We start from the raw sequence: 15901 nt of genomic DNA, 5'->3' as shown, positions 1-15901 counted from the left end.
CTGCAGGGGAAGGTGGGAAGATATCAAGGTATCATGTTTATACTTTTCATTAAAAAAAATGGATCTAGTGTTAATCCCTTTTTTAACAAGTCAGTTTTCTCTCTTCATAGCACTAATCACTAGATGACATTAGTACATAATCATGGATTTGATTCTACCACTAAAACGTCAGCTCTTTGAGGGTTGGGATTTGTCTGTCTCTCGTTCAATTCCCTACTCCCAGAATGAGAACAGTGTCTGGCTCAGTACACACTCATTGAATAAATGAATGAACAAATGAATAAATTTTATAGAGCCCATGAAGTCAGCCCAACAAAACCTTTTTTCTGCCATTAGCAAAAAAGCCAAAAGCAATGCAGTTTTATAAATTTCAACAAAAAGTCTGTAAAAAAAAAAAAATCCTTTAGTTTTATAATGCAAACTCTTGTCAGAAAACTGAGTATTCCCTTCCTAAACCCGTATTTTTGTGGTTAAGACTTTTGCCACATCGTCAGTAAAGGGCTTTTGTCATAGTGACACTAGCCAGTTTACAGTCTGTTTCTTTTTATGCTGATGGTAAAGTTCAGTGGTCCAGAATAAATTGTCCAAATCAAATGTGGGTAGTATGACCACCATTCTACTGATACATCAGAGTCACAAAATATTAGAGCTGGGAGAAATCTTAGACAGCATGGCTTTCAGTTCCATATTCTTAAATATGAAAGGAACTGCAGACCTGATTGGCTAAGGAAATCACTGAATATAACATAGCACGTTGGTGTTGGGGCTGGGACTGAATGAGGTCAAAGACTCCAGCTCTGGTGACAGGTTCACAAACAGAATCACAACACTGTGCATCTGTGACACAAAGCTGTGGAAATGCACTCTCTGGGAACCATCAGAAAGGAAACAAGCGGCTCTAACTCAACTGCCCTACCTTTTGCCCCTACTCTCACCACCCAATTCTGAGGTGAATGAGTGTGACCTGAAGCTAAGTATAGCAGGTAGATTTTGTTGCATAACAAACTATCCCAAAACTCAGTGGCCAAAAACAATGACCATTTTGCCCATGGTTCTAAGGCTTGGCAACTTGGGCAGGGCTCAGCTGGAAGATTCTTCTGGTCTCAATTCACTACGGCATCAGCACTCAGCTGCTGTTGGTTAGCTAGGAAGCTCTGTTTTGGGGGGTTGGGTGGTGGTTTTGACAAGTGTGATGGGAGAGCCTAGGCCATGTGTCTACTATCATCTAGTAAGCTAGATGGTAAGTAAGACTGACCCCTAGTCCCTTAAGCCTCTGTTTTCTTATATGCAAAATGGAGATACATAATAAATTGTTGGACGAATTAGTCATAAAATACACAGACTGCCCAGCATAGCACTTAAAACAAGGTCACAACTGGCATCTTTATGATCCTTTCTAATAATTTCAACTGATCCACCAGATAGCATGTCCCATTGTCCCTATTTTTCACTCATGGGCAAACCCTCCTCTCCGGGCAATGGCTCTGTGGCTCTCTGCCCCACTTCTTTTTGCCCTTCCATGATAAAAGCAAGCCATGCTTGGTCACCAAATAGAACCTGAGCCTCCTACCCAATCTACTGCAAGTCTGCCAGCACCCAGCCCAGCCGTGGGCAAGAGTGGAGCAGAAAGGGAAGTGCTGGGGCCTATGGGACTGGGTCTCAGGAACAGGCAGCTAGGGACCAGTTCCAAGAGTCAGTGGCAGGCATGCTAAGCCAGGCTGGAGTCACCTGGGATGGCATACACCCAAGATGAGAAAACAGATACACTAATCTGGAATAGCCATTCTCTGGAAAAGTCTCAGGCTCACCCAATTTCTTAATTTTTCCAGAAGCATCTTGCTGGCCCAGGGAAGTTTTCAAAGCCCTTGAAAGCATGTCTAAGCATTCCTTTGTTTACTGGCTCCTAACAGGACTTCATCCAATTTTCTCAATGTCCCCAGTGGAGATTTCCTTTACTGTAGTTCTGATTTTTATTTTCCAGCCCTGAGTATGAAATGATGCTTCCTTCCAGGCCTGCACCGATCAGCTCTTTGAGCCCCTCTTCCTAAGTAGTAAGAGCCAAAAACCACCCAGAAGGCTTACTCTGAAGGATGCAGCCTTATAAACTAACTAAAGGCCCTCAACCCAGCCAAGAGTATCTTTTCACAAGAACTAAAATAAGGTGCTATATTTTTTTTTCAAAATGAGCACATTCTTATTAACAAAAACCACATCCTGTGTGTTTTAATTTTCACTCTTCATTGTGGCTGTGTTTTTGTTAACTGCTAAATAAAATAAGGTGCAATGGGTCACAGGACATAGAATCCTTCCCCTGTCCCAGTCCAGTAACACCTAACAATTTCAGGTGGTATTAAAGTCATAGCCTCTGCACCCAGGGTTATGAGATCACAGACGCCCACCAGAATAAACTACCATTAAGACATTGATATCTCCTGGAGTTGCATGGTTATTTATGAAGGATAATAAACAAACACATTATGCCTTCCCTGTGCAAAGCACTATCCTGAATGCTTTATAATTCTTGCAATCTTTGAGATAGATATTAGCCACGTTTTGCAGAAGAGGAAATCGAAGCACAGAAAGGTAGAATCACTAGCCCAAGGTCACACAGCTAGTCAGTGGTAGCACAGCATTTGACACAGGCTGCCTAGCTCCAGCATCTGTGCATATATCCACTACACTGTGCTGCAAACATTGTGACTAATAACTTTCCACCACACCTTGGGAAAACGTGACCACCACCAGAACCTATAGCAGAATCAACCATCTCAAAACATTGAGTTTGAGTGACCCCTGATGGCTACTCTGAGATAGTACAACATCAACATCAGGCTTAACCTTGAACTTTGGTCAGCCGCAGCCAGTGCTTGATCTCAGGCTGAGTCACTTACTTCACTAGGCTAAACCTCCGCCTATGCTGCTGTGAGGATTAACAGGGATGATACTCACAAAGCATTTAGAGCAATGCTTGGTGCATCTTAAGAGTTTGATAAATATCAGCCACTATTATAATTATCATTTTGCTGATGAGAACACAGAGATGGAGAGAAGACAAGGATTGCCCTAGAGCAAAGCCACACAGCTGGTGTGGTGTATAAGGGGTATGAATGGAGGCTCAGGAACATGCATCTCGGCTGCCCCAAGCAGACTGTACTAGAGTAGGTGTGGATTCATTTTGCCACATCCCCTTCCTTCCCCTGCTATACCAGCTTGGGTATCTGCTCATTTCAAGGGCACATCAGCACTCCTAACCCTGAAGGAACCCCTGAAACCCATCAGAAAGGAAAGGGGTTTGGGACTCCAGGCTCATCCACAAGCCTATCACCAGGCCTATCCTGATAAAAGCGGAAGGGTTTCTCGCCACCTCTCACACACCAGTGTGTTGAATCAGTGTGTGTTTATTTCCAGGCAGAGCCCCAGTTGCTGTGACGGTTGGAGAAAGCAAATGCAAACCAAGAAGGGAGAGATGGCCATGAAGGCAAACAAATGGCCAGCAATTGATATAATTAATCTGTCGTAAAGCCAGGCACCAAACTCAAGTGGGTGTGCTACCTGTTTGAAGCATTTATCTTAAAAGGCTGAGATGCCTACAGTCTGCTGAGAGAACAAGTTTGTATTTCAAAGATGCCTTGAGGAGAAGTCATACCCCAGCGTGCAAACAAGGTCTTTCAAGGTTTGTAATTCCTCAGCATCCACTGAAACAATCGTTCTGTAAAGGTGGCTTAACTCTGTCAGAGATCTGGCTGCGTTGAGACGGGGCATCTTTTCCCACCGGAGACCCTGGGAGTTTCTCTGTCTACATGTTTGAGACAGGCGTATATATATGTGTATACACATTGTTTATATTTATATACACACATATATATATATGCCTGTCTCCAATGTGTATATATACATTGGGGGAAGAGGCCAGTGAAGGCAAAAGTGCCTATGTATCACAACCTGGGTTTCTCCAAAGGCCACATGGACCTATAAGAAATGACAATTAAAAGGAAAAAGGCTTTCCTTTTAAAAGTAGTCCAGGAAGCAGGGAGGTGATGGAAACATAGCCCTTGGCTACATAGAGTCAGGGCACCTGATTTCCTTATGCTCCAACATCCGTCCCAGGGGAGGTAGTGACACATCATGCCTAAGAGCTCTGACTTCAGGGCAGGGGCCGGCCTCTAGCTCGGGTGGGCAGAGGAATCACCAGGGAGCTTGTTACCAAGGCTAACACCACCCGAGAGAGGCTACTTAGATTGTACCATATGAAGCGGCCCATATTTGACCACATTTAAGTTCCCAAATGGTAATTTCATAAGGTTCAATCTAATCAATCAGTAAATCCGAGATGGAACCAGGAAATCCTGCTTTCTATCAAGCTCCCTGGGTGACCCTGATACAGGAGACCCTTGAACCTTTTCTCTGGAGTCTGACATGTCTGAGTCTAATTTCCATCGTCACCTCTTACCAGCTGTGTCTTGGCTGAGGTGCTGGGTGTAGCAGAGATTTTGATGCTCAAATATCTGCGTGCTCCTCTACAAAGCCAGTGAGCTTCCTCCAGCTCTCTCTCTCCCTTGCCTCTCTGCCTTAGGGGGCCACATGTTCCAGGTGGCAAGGCTACATGTGGAAGGAGGGACACCCAGCCTCCTTTGAACTCTGCATGAGCAAAAATCCATCCTTACTGTGTTAGGCAACAGACATTAACAGGTTAACTTGTAAGTGCTGCCTGGCTCAGCCCAGCTTAACCCATGCTATTCAACACCCTAAGCCTCAGAGTATTTATACACTCCAATGCCTCACCCCTCAGATTTTATTGGCCGCCTTCCCTTCCCTGAATCACCTTCCCACCTGCTAATACACTTCCTTCTATTTCTCAAATAAAAACATGTCCTCAAATCCTTGTCTCAGGGTTTGCTTCTAGGAAAAGTCAAGAGAAGACCCCCTCCCTTGGCAATCAGCTGGTGTATGCTCGAGGCAGTGGGAGCCATAGAGGCACACACACAGAGAAGGCCGAGCCCAACCACTCATTTTGTTGCAGTTCAAGAGCAGACCTGTGTTCCTTGAAACTCTGCCTGTGGAGATTGATCACATCACCCACCCTCTACACTCGAGGAGAGCGGAGTCCGGGATCCTTGCAGAGCAGAATGGTATCATCCCCAGTCTGGTTTATTAGAATTGTTAGCATGTTGGGGGATGCCCCTACCCCATCCTACCCTGAAGATGAGGTAGCACTGGAAGGTCAACATCCCATTCTTGGAGGAGGGCTTTGCAAACACAAAAGCTTTCCAAGTTTCAATATCCAAATAGGAGGGCACGCAGTAGCTTCCTGAGAAAAAGCCACCACTCCACTTAGGAGAAATCTCATTCTTCCTCCCTCTTTACCGTGGTAGCCAGCTGACTCCTTGTCTGGTAGATCCCTGTGTTGACTGTATTTTCTTATTTTCTTGATGTTCTAACACCTTACCCTTGGAGAGACTGCACCTCCCAGGGCTTGCTAATTCCTAGAGATGGCAGACAACTCCCCTGTGAGTGTGTCTTTCCTGTGCAAACCAACCAGTCCCAAACCCCATCCCCACCCATCTCCTTTAGCAAACTCTCATATCCCAATATTCCCAATACTCCCCCACAAACTACCCCAGGGCCAGGTGGCAGATAACTAGGGACCACCTCTATATCCCAGAATCCACCTAAATGATTCGAACTATTCAATCAATCCTAGACTTAGGGTACTTACCCTGCCTCACCCATTCCTTCCCATGAAAACCCCAATAAAGTCTCTGGGCTAACTCTCCCCCTTCCCTCCTCTGTCTCCTGACTGGCCCTGGCATATCCCCATGTGGCCCTGCATGATGCGGCATGCCTCCTGTTTCTAGGGGTCTGTGAGTATAAACTTCTTCTGTCATGACAATCATTTCACCATCTCTTATTATACCTGATTAAAACCAATACTGGGTACAATTTTTAGAACCTCACCTGATATCTGACCTTCATAATTAAGAAATATTTCTTGCATCTGATAGTACTGAGCCAGGCTAGGAAAATCTCCACTCTCCAAGTGCATCTTCCCTTTTATTTAGTTTATTTTTCCAAAAGCCTTCCCCAACTTAAAGGGACAAGAGCATTTACTGAGATATTATGGTTTTTTCTTCATTTATTTTTTTCCCCGGCCCACTCACCTCCCACATGTATTTCCTTGACTTGGAGAATTTTTGGAGAAGTACACCCTGCTTGAAGTCAACAGCTTTCCCTATACTTTATAAAATGCAAATAAATTGTCATGATTATACCAGATGCCCCTGAGGGGGAAGGGAGGAAGATGAAAGGAAAACTCCCAGAGGTTCCCAAGGGCAGTAGTAGCCCAGGGGTGGCAAGACACCAGTGGGACTCCAACCCCTAGGCCCAGCTCCAGGCCTGACACCAGGTTGTCCAGACTTCAGTGGACTGCGTGAGCTGGAACACTGGGCCACTCTGGAATAACCAGCGTGGACTGATGCTTTGGAGCAACCCAAGACCCTTCGACACTCAGGGTCTAAGAAGACCCCAAGGGGAGGAGCTGCAATAATTGTGAGATGGAACATACCAGTACCCTGTGCACTGGGAATTTGGAGATTAATTTAAACTAATTAAACAAAAAAGAAATTAGATGAGAACATGCCAAAAGGACAAAGGAACTGTGACAGAATAATGATGCACCAAAGATAGTCATACTGCAATCCCCAGAAGCTGTGAATCTGTTACCTCATTTGGCAAAAGGAACTTTGCAGATGTGACTAAGTTGAGATGGGGAGTGCTGTATACTAAATTGTGCCCCACCCAAATTCATAGGTGGGAGCCCTAATCCCCAGTGTGACTACATTGGGAGATAGGGCCTACAAGGAGATTAGTAAGGTTAAACGAGGTCATAAGGGTGAGGGCCGGATCTGATAGGATTAGTGTACTTGTAAGAAGAGACATCAGAGAGCTTGCCCCTCCCTCTCTCTGCCACTTGTGAGAAGGTGGCCATCTGCAAGCCAGGAAAAGAGCTCTTACTAGGAAACAAATTAGTTAGCACCTTGATCTTGGATCTCTCAGCCTTCAGAAACTGACCTCCAGAACTATAAGATAATAAATTTGTGTTGTTTTAAGCCATAAAGGTTATAGTAACTTGTGACAAAAGCAATAGAAAACTAAAACTGGAGCCAATCTGAAAGAGCTACCAATGGCAAACCTAGAACAACTGGAACAAAAAATATGAACAGATTGCAACCTAAAGTATAAAATAAATATACATGAGTCCATATTGATACAAACAATTGAAAAAGTCAATTAAGGGCAAGAAAAGATAAATATTCCTTTACAGAAAAATTACAAATAATATAAATAGATATTATTCCCCCTCCAGGAGGAGGAGCTTAAATATCCCCCCTGTTGGGTATGAGTTTGACCCAAAGACTCTCATCCAAAGAACAGAGTATGGGAAGGGGAAAAAGAGGAACCTGGCAAACACTGCCTTAACCAAGCACGCTCTTGTACCTCCGATATGGTGTGATGAGGATACTTAACGAGCGTATTCTTCTTTCCCAAAGCCCATGATCCTGGTCTAATCCAGAGAAAAATATCAGACAAACCCAAATTGGGGACATTTTACACAATACCTGATCGGTGGTGCTCTTCAAAACTGTCCCAGTTATTTAAAAAAAAAAAAAAAAGTGAGAAACAGACCAGTAGAGACCAAACACAGACCAAAAAAACGCTTTGTGGCATGGCGATGGTGGAGGGCAAGCGGACTCAGTATGCTGAGCCCCCCAGGATGAGCCCCTAGCTGATGGTGCTCTGAAGCAGGCAGAGGAGCTCAAGACTCAGGCCAACGACTATTTCAAAGCCAAGGACTAAGAGAACACAGTCAAGTTCTACAGTCAGGCTATCGAACTAAACCCCAGCAGTGCCATCCACTATGGCAACCACAGCCTCGTCTACTTGCGCACCAAGTGCTATCAAGCTCGACAAGAAGTACGTCAAGGGCTACTACCACTGGGCTGCCGGCATCATGGCTCTGGGCAAGTTCTGGGCTGCCCTATGAGACAAGACAGTGGTCAAGGTGAAGCCCCACGACAAGGACGCCAAAATGAAATACCAGGAGTGCAACAAGATTGCGAAGCAGAAGGCCTTCAAGCAGGCCATGGCGGGGGATGAGCTCAAGTGCTCGGTGGTGGACTCGCTCAACGTGGAAAGCACGACCATCGAAGTCCAGCAGGCCCAAGCTTGAAGACGGCAAAGTGACAATCACCTTCATGAAGGAACTCATGCAGTGGTACAAGGACCAGAAGAAATTGCACCGTAAATGCACCTACCAGATTCTGGTATAGGTCAAAGAGGTCCTCTCCAAGCTGAGCATGCTTGTGGAGACCACACTCAAAGAGACAGAGAAAATTACAGTGTGCAGGGACACCCACAGCCAGTTCTGTGACCTCTTCAACATATTCTAGCTCAATGGTTTACCCTCCGAAACCAACCCCTGTATATTTAATAGTGACTTTGTGGACCGCGGTTCCTTCTCCGTAGAATTGATATTTACCCTTTTTGGCTTTAAGCTTCTGTACCCAGATCACTTTCACCTACTTCGAGGCAACCACGAGACAGACAACATGAACCAGATCTATGGTTTTGAGGGCAAAGGGAAGGCCAAGTGCACAGCTCAGATGTATGAGCTCTTCAGTGGGGTGTTTGGGTGGCTCCCGTTGGCCCAGTGCATCAACAGAAAAGTGCTGATCGTGCATGTAGGCTTGCTCAGTGAAGACGGCGTCACCTTGGACGACATCCGGAAGATCGAGTGGAATCGGCAGCCCCCAGATTCGGGTCCTATGTGCGACCTGCTTTGGTCAGGTCCGCAGCTGCAGAGTGGGCGCTCGGTCAGCAAGCGGGTGTGAGCTGCCAGTTTGGGCCTGATGTCACCAAGGCCTTCCTGGAGGAGAACCACCTGGACTACATCATCCGCAGCCAGGAGGTCAAGGCCGAGGGCTACGAGGTGGCACACGGAGGCCGCTGTGTCACCGTCTTCTCTGCTCCCAACTACTGGGACCAGATGGGGAACAAAGCCTCCAACATCCACTTCCAGAGCTCCGACCTACGGCCCCAGTTCCACCAGTTCACAGCAGTGCCTCATCCCAATGTCAAGCCCATGGCCTACACCAACATGCTGCTGCAGCTAGGAATGACGCGACGCGATGCGTGGGGCGGCCGCGTCCCAGGGCCCCTCCCCGCCCACTGCGCCCCAGGCCCCAGCTGGTTGGGGAGGGGAGGGCAGAGAAGGCCTGCCCCAGGGCAATTCTGGACCTCCTTTTACTTTGTAAAGTTTGTATTTATTCCCCTTTAGGTTTACAGAAGGGCAGAGTCAGGCTGTCTAGAGGGGCTGCTCCCCGACAAAGAGGAAGGAGGTGGAGCAGCTGGGGCTGGGGGGCTCAGCCAGGGCTTTCTGGAGGGAGGCCAGCCTCAGGCGGGGCGGGGCCACGTGGCTGCCCCGCCCCTTCATGTGCATGGCTCCTCCCCACTGAAGCAATGGGGCCCCACCATAGGAAGACCCTCAGAAAGAGGGTCATGAGGGAGGCCTCGCCTGTACCCCTCCAGGAGCCCCATGGTGGGGCTAGACTGGGCCCATGCCTTCCCCAGCTATTTTATGTCTGTTAATTAAATATGTTAAAATAAAATCATTTTACTTCAAAAAAAAAAAAAAAGAGAGACTAAGGACACACACTCACACTGGCTGAGTGCAACGTAGTACCCCGAATCGGATTCTAGGACAGAAAAAAGCTTCCACTTAAAAACTACTGACATCTGAGTAAAGCTGGAGGTTTTTTTAATAGTGAAAAGAAGACAAAAAGAAACACGGAAATGTGATCTTTCTTAGAAATACGAGTTGAAAAGACAAAGAGAGAGAAAGCGAGAAATGCAAGTTACCTTGAGTCTACACACTGGGGCAGCCATCTGAAGATCTGAAGTTCCCTAATCAGGAATGCACACCCCAGGGGAGGCTGGTTAGCATATGATGGACTCTAATGAGAAGTCCAAACTCCGGAAGCAGCCTCCTCAAGCATCTCAAACATTTCTATTTGAATCTGCTCTAGAGGGTCATTAATTAGCAGATGAGATGATAGGAATAGTTTTTCACTGACTAGAGGAATGGGATTCAGGGTATGGGGCTAACTAGAAACAGGATGATACAGACCTCCACCCCTGGTAGACACAGTGCAAGAATCTGGCAGCTGCTAGGGCCCTGTGCCTGGCATCTCATGTGGTCCTGCCTCTCTCCCACCTTTGTCTTCTGGTCTTTCCTGTCTGATTGGAAACTTTAGCTGCTATCTCATTGACCCTTTCATACAAGGTGCTTGTTGAAGCGTCTAAAAGCACAGCGGCCGTGACACACGAGCTCCCAGGGACAGAGTGGAGGGCTGTCGAGTGCATGTGGTGTGCATGTGGCAGAGTTGAGAGAGCACCTGCTAAACCTCCCAGCAGGGAGGCGGTGGGGAGGGGACCGGTAGCCTTCACTTGTCTATAATAATTTTATGTTCCTTCCAAAAAGCACAGGACGATTGATCCCCAAATCAGCTTTCACCGCTGTTGGGATGGGAGGGAGAAAGGAGGGGAAGAGGAAGAGAGAAGAGAAGGGGAATAAAGATGAAGACTGAGAAGGAGAGAGATAGAGAGAGAGAGAGGAGGAGGAGAGGAGGGGCAGAAGGAAATGGGAAATGGGAGGGAGGGGAGGCGAGGGGAGGGGAACGCAGAGGATTAGTCAGGGCTTGGAATGGGAAGGGGACAAGGGCAAGGAGCAGGTTGAGGGAGGTGCTGACCATGCAGAAGGCTGAGCCTGCAGGTGTCCGGGCTCTGTGTGACTGCGAGGTGACCCGAATTCTCGGCCAGGAGTGAAGATGCTGTTTGCTGATCAAACAGCCCCCGTGGTCACTGCCCCTGCCACAAGCTGTCTTGTTTCCTGGACAGTCCTGGCTGCAGAAGGAAAGGTTCAGGCCCATGACTAAACAAACACAGACAGAGTGCTGAGATTAGCCAATATAAACAGAAGGGTGCCCAGTGGGGCAAAATAGAAGGCTCCTGTCCCCACCAACAGCCCAGAGTGGAGAAGGACATCGAGCCCCCAGCAACAGCACAAGGGAGTCTTGAATTCTAGAGCCTCAGGCCCCACAGCCCCAGGCTCCTTGGGAGCAGAATAAAGTGTAAGATCAACTATGGCCCCTTCTTGCCCAGGCAACTGGGCACCAGAAATCCTAACAGCAAAGAGGAGACTGTTTTTTTACAATCTAGCAGCTGGATTTTCTCCTCCCTGGTGTCTCAGTTTGACCGGGATGCTATCACAAAATGTCATAAACAGAGTGGCCTATAAACAACAGTTCTGGAAGTGAGGAAGGTCAAGATCAAGGCACCAGCAGAGTCAGTGTCTGGGGAGGGCTTTCTAGTTTGTAGATGGCACCTTTTCACTGTGGCCTCACAAGGTGGAAGGGTTGAGGGGTCTCTCTCAGGCCTCTTTTATTATTAATACATAAAGCTACTATATAAGCCATTGATGAGGGCTCAACCCTCATGACATAATCACCTCTCAGAGACCCCGTTGTCCTAATACCATCACCGTGGAGGTTTCAAAATACGAATTTGGAGGGGACACAAACATCGAGACCACAGCACTCAGGAAGCCTTCCTTGACTACCCTCCACCATCCCCGAGTAACATTTCCGCCACAGGCCTCACACCATTTGCCTTCTCTCCTATTTAAATATAACACTTTTAGACACAGAGAAAATCACACGGACTTGGAGAAAATACAACAGTAAAATACATATAACAACAGCAAAAACACCAACAACAGGTGATCTGATATGAATTTGGCACTTACTAGGGGCCATGTTCTGTGACAAGCCCTGTATACATATCACCTCCATTGATTTTCACAACCTACGATATAGGTCCTATGACAGTCCACATTTTACTGACGAGGAAAAATGAGGAAACTGAGGCACCAACAAGTCTCTATCCCAAGGTCACAGAGCTAATGGGCAGTGAGGCCACAAATCAAACCCTCCAAAGGCTTAGTTGATTCTGGATGTAGCTCAGCCACTTGCTACCACCAGGGTCACCTGGGACAAGGTATGTAACTCCTACACCTGCGGCTCCTAGCTGGTCAGATATTACTCCACCCATCCAATAGAATTGCAAGGCTTGACAAAAGTAATGCACATAATGGGCCTGGCTGACAGCCTGCCATGTGGCAAGCACTTAGTAAAAAGTTGTTGAATAAGTAAATAAGCAGAAAATGGCTATTCTTGAGCAGTATTGCCTGTGGCCTCTCCTGAACTCCGTGTGATCTTCTCAGTCCTCACTGCTACAGGCGGCACCACTGGGGTCTCTACACAGGCCCCATGGCCCCAGTGGCCACCCCGTGCTATGTCTTTGGGGGAACTGATTCTAAGCTCTCAACCTACATGGGCTAGGTGGGGAGGAGATGAGAGGATTTATTTAGTCCCCCCGGACCAACAAAGGTCATTCCTTGGGGTTTTTCTAGAAGAATCTAGACAGGATAAGTCCTCCAGTCTGTCTGTTAAGTTCTCAGGATGAGAGTAAGGGTCCACTGGGAGCCATCTCCCCTCCACGCAAAAGGAATCTGCCCCTGGAACAAGAAAATAAAGCCATCGTGCAGAGAGAGAAGAAAGAGGGGAACTCGTCCAGCCTCTGAGTGCCTGGGCCCTATTTATTGCCAAAACCAGTCCCATCCCCACCCTTGCTACAGTTTGGTTTCATGACCCAACAAAGCCCCCTCTTTGACAAAGTTAGTTTAAGTCGCATTCCTGTTATTTTCAAACAAAAGAAACTCAACTATTACAATCACCTAGCCCACCACTCATTCACCAGCAGTTACTGAGTGCTAACAATATGCTAAGCACTGTGGACTTAGATTGGGGCGTCCGGTGGGCACTACGAAAGAAGAAAGGAAAGAGATTGACAGGTGCCTGCTAAATACAAGAGCAGGTACTGGCCACACGCACATGCAATGCCTCCTTCAACTGCAGCAACTACCTTTACAGACCACAAAGCTGAGGTACGGAGAACATGCTCACTATCACGGTCACAGCATCAATTGTTCTCGTCATGAAGTGTCCACTACATGGCAGGTGCCGTGCAAAGCACTTCACAGGTATTAATCTGCTGTATTTCACTGATCCTAAGGACACATCATTAATTTAAAAGAAAAGAATGTTCCCAATAATTATAGTAAAACACTTGTTATCAGTTAAATTGTGTCTCCCCCCCACCCACCTATAATTCATATATTGAAATCCTAACTCCCAGTATCTCAGAATGTGACCTTATTGGGAAGTAGGGCCATTGCATTTAACTAGTTAAAATGAGGTCATACTGGAGAAGAGTGGGCCCCTGCTCCAATACGACTGGTGTTCACGTAAGAATTCCAAGTGAAGAGACAGATACAGAGAGGGAAAATGCTATGTGTAGACACTGGAGTTCTGCTGTCACAAACCAGGGACCTACCAGAAGCGAGGAATAGAGGCCTCGAACAGATCCGTACTCCAGAGGGAGCATGATTCTGCCCGTATCTTGATCATGGACTTCCACCCTCCAGAACTGAGAAGACAGTGAATTTCTGTTGTTTCAGCCACCTAGTCTGCAGTACTTAGCACAGCAGCCCTAACAAACTAATGTAACACTGCCGCTTGGATGATGCACTGGACTTAGGAGATGTTAAAATGTCCATCTTACAATTATGAGATAAAATAGTTTGATATTCACAACAAATCTACAAACCTACAAAGCCTAACAAAGCTGTCCCCATTTTATACATGGAGATATCAAGGCACTAAGTATTCTACTTAAGTTTCATGTTACTCATTGGTGGAGCAAGGACTGAATGCGATTCTAGGGTCTTAAACAGTGCCCTGCACTGCCACCCAGAGGTGGCTGCCATAACAATGCACACATCAAGCATGTACACACAGCTCTTCAACTTTTAGACCGTTGAGAACTGCGGCTCCCAACCCCCAGGGGACCACAGTACTGGTCTGTGGCCTATTAGGAACCGGGCTACACAGCAGAGTGAGCAGCAGGCAAGTGAGCCAAGCTTCATCTGTATTTACAGCCGCTCCCTGTTGCTCACATCACCACAAAAGCTCTGCCTCCTGTCAGATCAGTGGCAGCATTAGATTCTCATAAGGGCGTCAACCCTACTGTAAACTACACATGCGAGGGATCTAGGTTGCGTGCTCATGAAAATCTAATGCCTCATGATTCGAGGTGGAGCTGAGGCGGGAGCGGCTGCAAATACAGATTATCAATCATTAGCAAAGAGGTTTGACTGCACAATAAATGTAATGTGCTTGAATCATCCCAAAACCATGCCCCTCCCACCCCGCCCAGTCCATGGAAAAATTGTCTTCCATGAAACTGGTTTCTGGTGCCAGAAATGTTGGGGACCACCAATTTAGAACAACTGCCAAAGTCCCATCCCCGGAGAAGAATGACCATATGCCCAAAGGGACTCTTCACTCTCTATTCCTCTTCTAGTCTCAATAGACAAAAACAATTCAAACTGTAGCACTTGGGCCAGATGTTTGCCTGGGGCTTAAGCTGTGCTCCAAGTCCCAGAAATTCTCCAGGCTGCCCCTCGGTGCAATTCTAACCGTGACATATCAGATCAGAATGGAGAACCCCTCGGGAGACCCAGCAGAAACACTGACAGAGGCCACAGCTTGCCCTTTTTGCACAAAAAATGGGACACAAAGTCCACAAAAGACGAATACAGAATGTTTTTCAAGTCCCCCAGATGGCTTAGAGGACATTTGTGTCATGGTTTGGCAACCCTGCTAAATTCTGAGCAAGCCTTTCACTCCTTCATCACTTCGCCTATGTTCCTTTAGTTCTGAAAAGCATCTTGAGAAAAGTGCATTTTTAACATCCCAGAGAGATTATCCTTTTAGTGGGGAATGGGGGAAAATGTAAGAACAAATAACTCCAGAGTTTTTGTTTGAGAGTTCATGATAAAGTGTCATGGCCACTGCAAACAAGGCCAGTCAGAGACTGCGTTTACCGGTCTGCCAACAGGAAGGCAGGCTTGGGTCTGTTCACTACACCCTCCTTGGTGCCTGTCCCAGAGCCTAGCACACAGCAGCACTCAATAAACTTTGCAGAATTAGTGAAAGAGGAAAGCCCCTCTCCAAGATTTTTTTTTTTACTTATAGACACTGGCCTAGATCTCTCCAAGATTGTTCCACAGCCCCCTTGCCGTGTCTGAAATTTTAACATTGTATATTGATTTCTTTGGACTTAATAAAAAGTCTCCCAGGAAAATGCACTGTGATGTTATCCTCTCTGGAAGGGAGGAGGAAGGAAAAAAGAATCAAGGACGTAAGAAAATACAATGTCTAAAAAGAGAAGCAAGAAAAAGAAACAAGCATTTATGGAGGACCTGCTATGTGGCAGGACTCTCCAGACAGCTTCCCCACTTAGGGTGACAAGCCATCCCAGTTTGCCTGGGACTTATTAGGCTCCCAGAATAAAGGACTTTCGGGGCTAAAATCAGCAAAGTCCTGAGCAAACCAGGAGTTGGTGACCCTGATTACGTCATCTTCCATACAACAGACCTATAAGGTAAATATTAGGAAGAAACTAAAGCTCAAAAAGATAAAGTCTTGCTTTACAATAATATAGGAAGTTGGTTATTTGGGGAGGATTTGAATCAAAACACGTCCAATTTCAGAGTCTGAGCTTATCCTACCAGATTATAACATGAAATCCAACCAACTTCATCATTTATTCAAATGCCATTCTGGCCTCCAAACACTTCAAGGGCAGTAGATCGTGGCTTGCCAACCTTGGAGAACTTGCCGGAACAGAATGAAGCCAGATTCAGTGCCTGGCACAGTGCACG

At 46.7% G+C, this 15901-nt stretch overlaps 1 pseudogene; it reads left to right on the top strand.

The window, feature by feature from the left end:
* Positions 1-7723: 7723 nt before the first annotated feature.
* Positions 7724-15901, top strand: part of LOC123623378 — a 38281-nt pseudogene continuing 30103 nt past the window's right edge.

Source organism: Lemur catta, chromosome 18 (assembly GCF_020740605.2).
Source record: "Lemur catta isolate mLemCat1 chromosome 18, mLemCat1.pri, whole genome shotgun sequence".
Lineage (NCBI taxonomy): Eukaryota > Metazoa > Chordata > Mammalia > Primates > Lemuridae > Lemur > Lemur catta.
The sequence above is the reverse complement of the archived record's forward strand: the minus strand, read 5'-3'. Positions and strand labels throughout refer to the sequence as shown.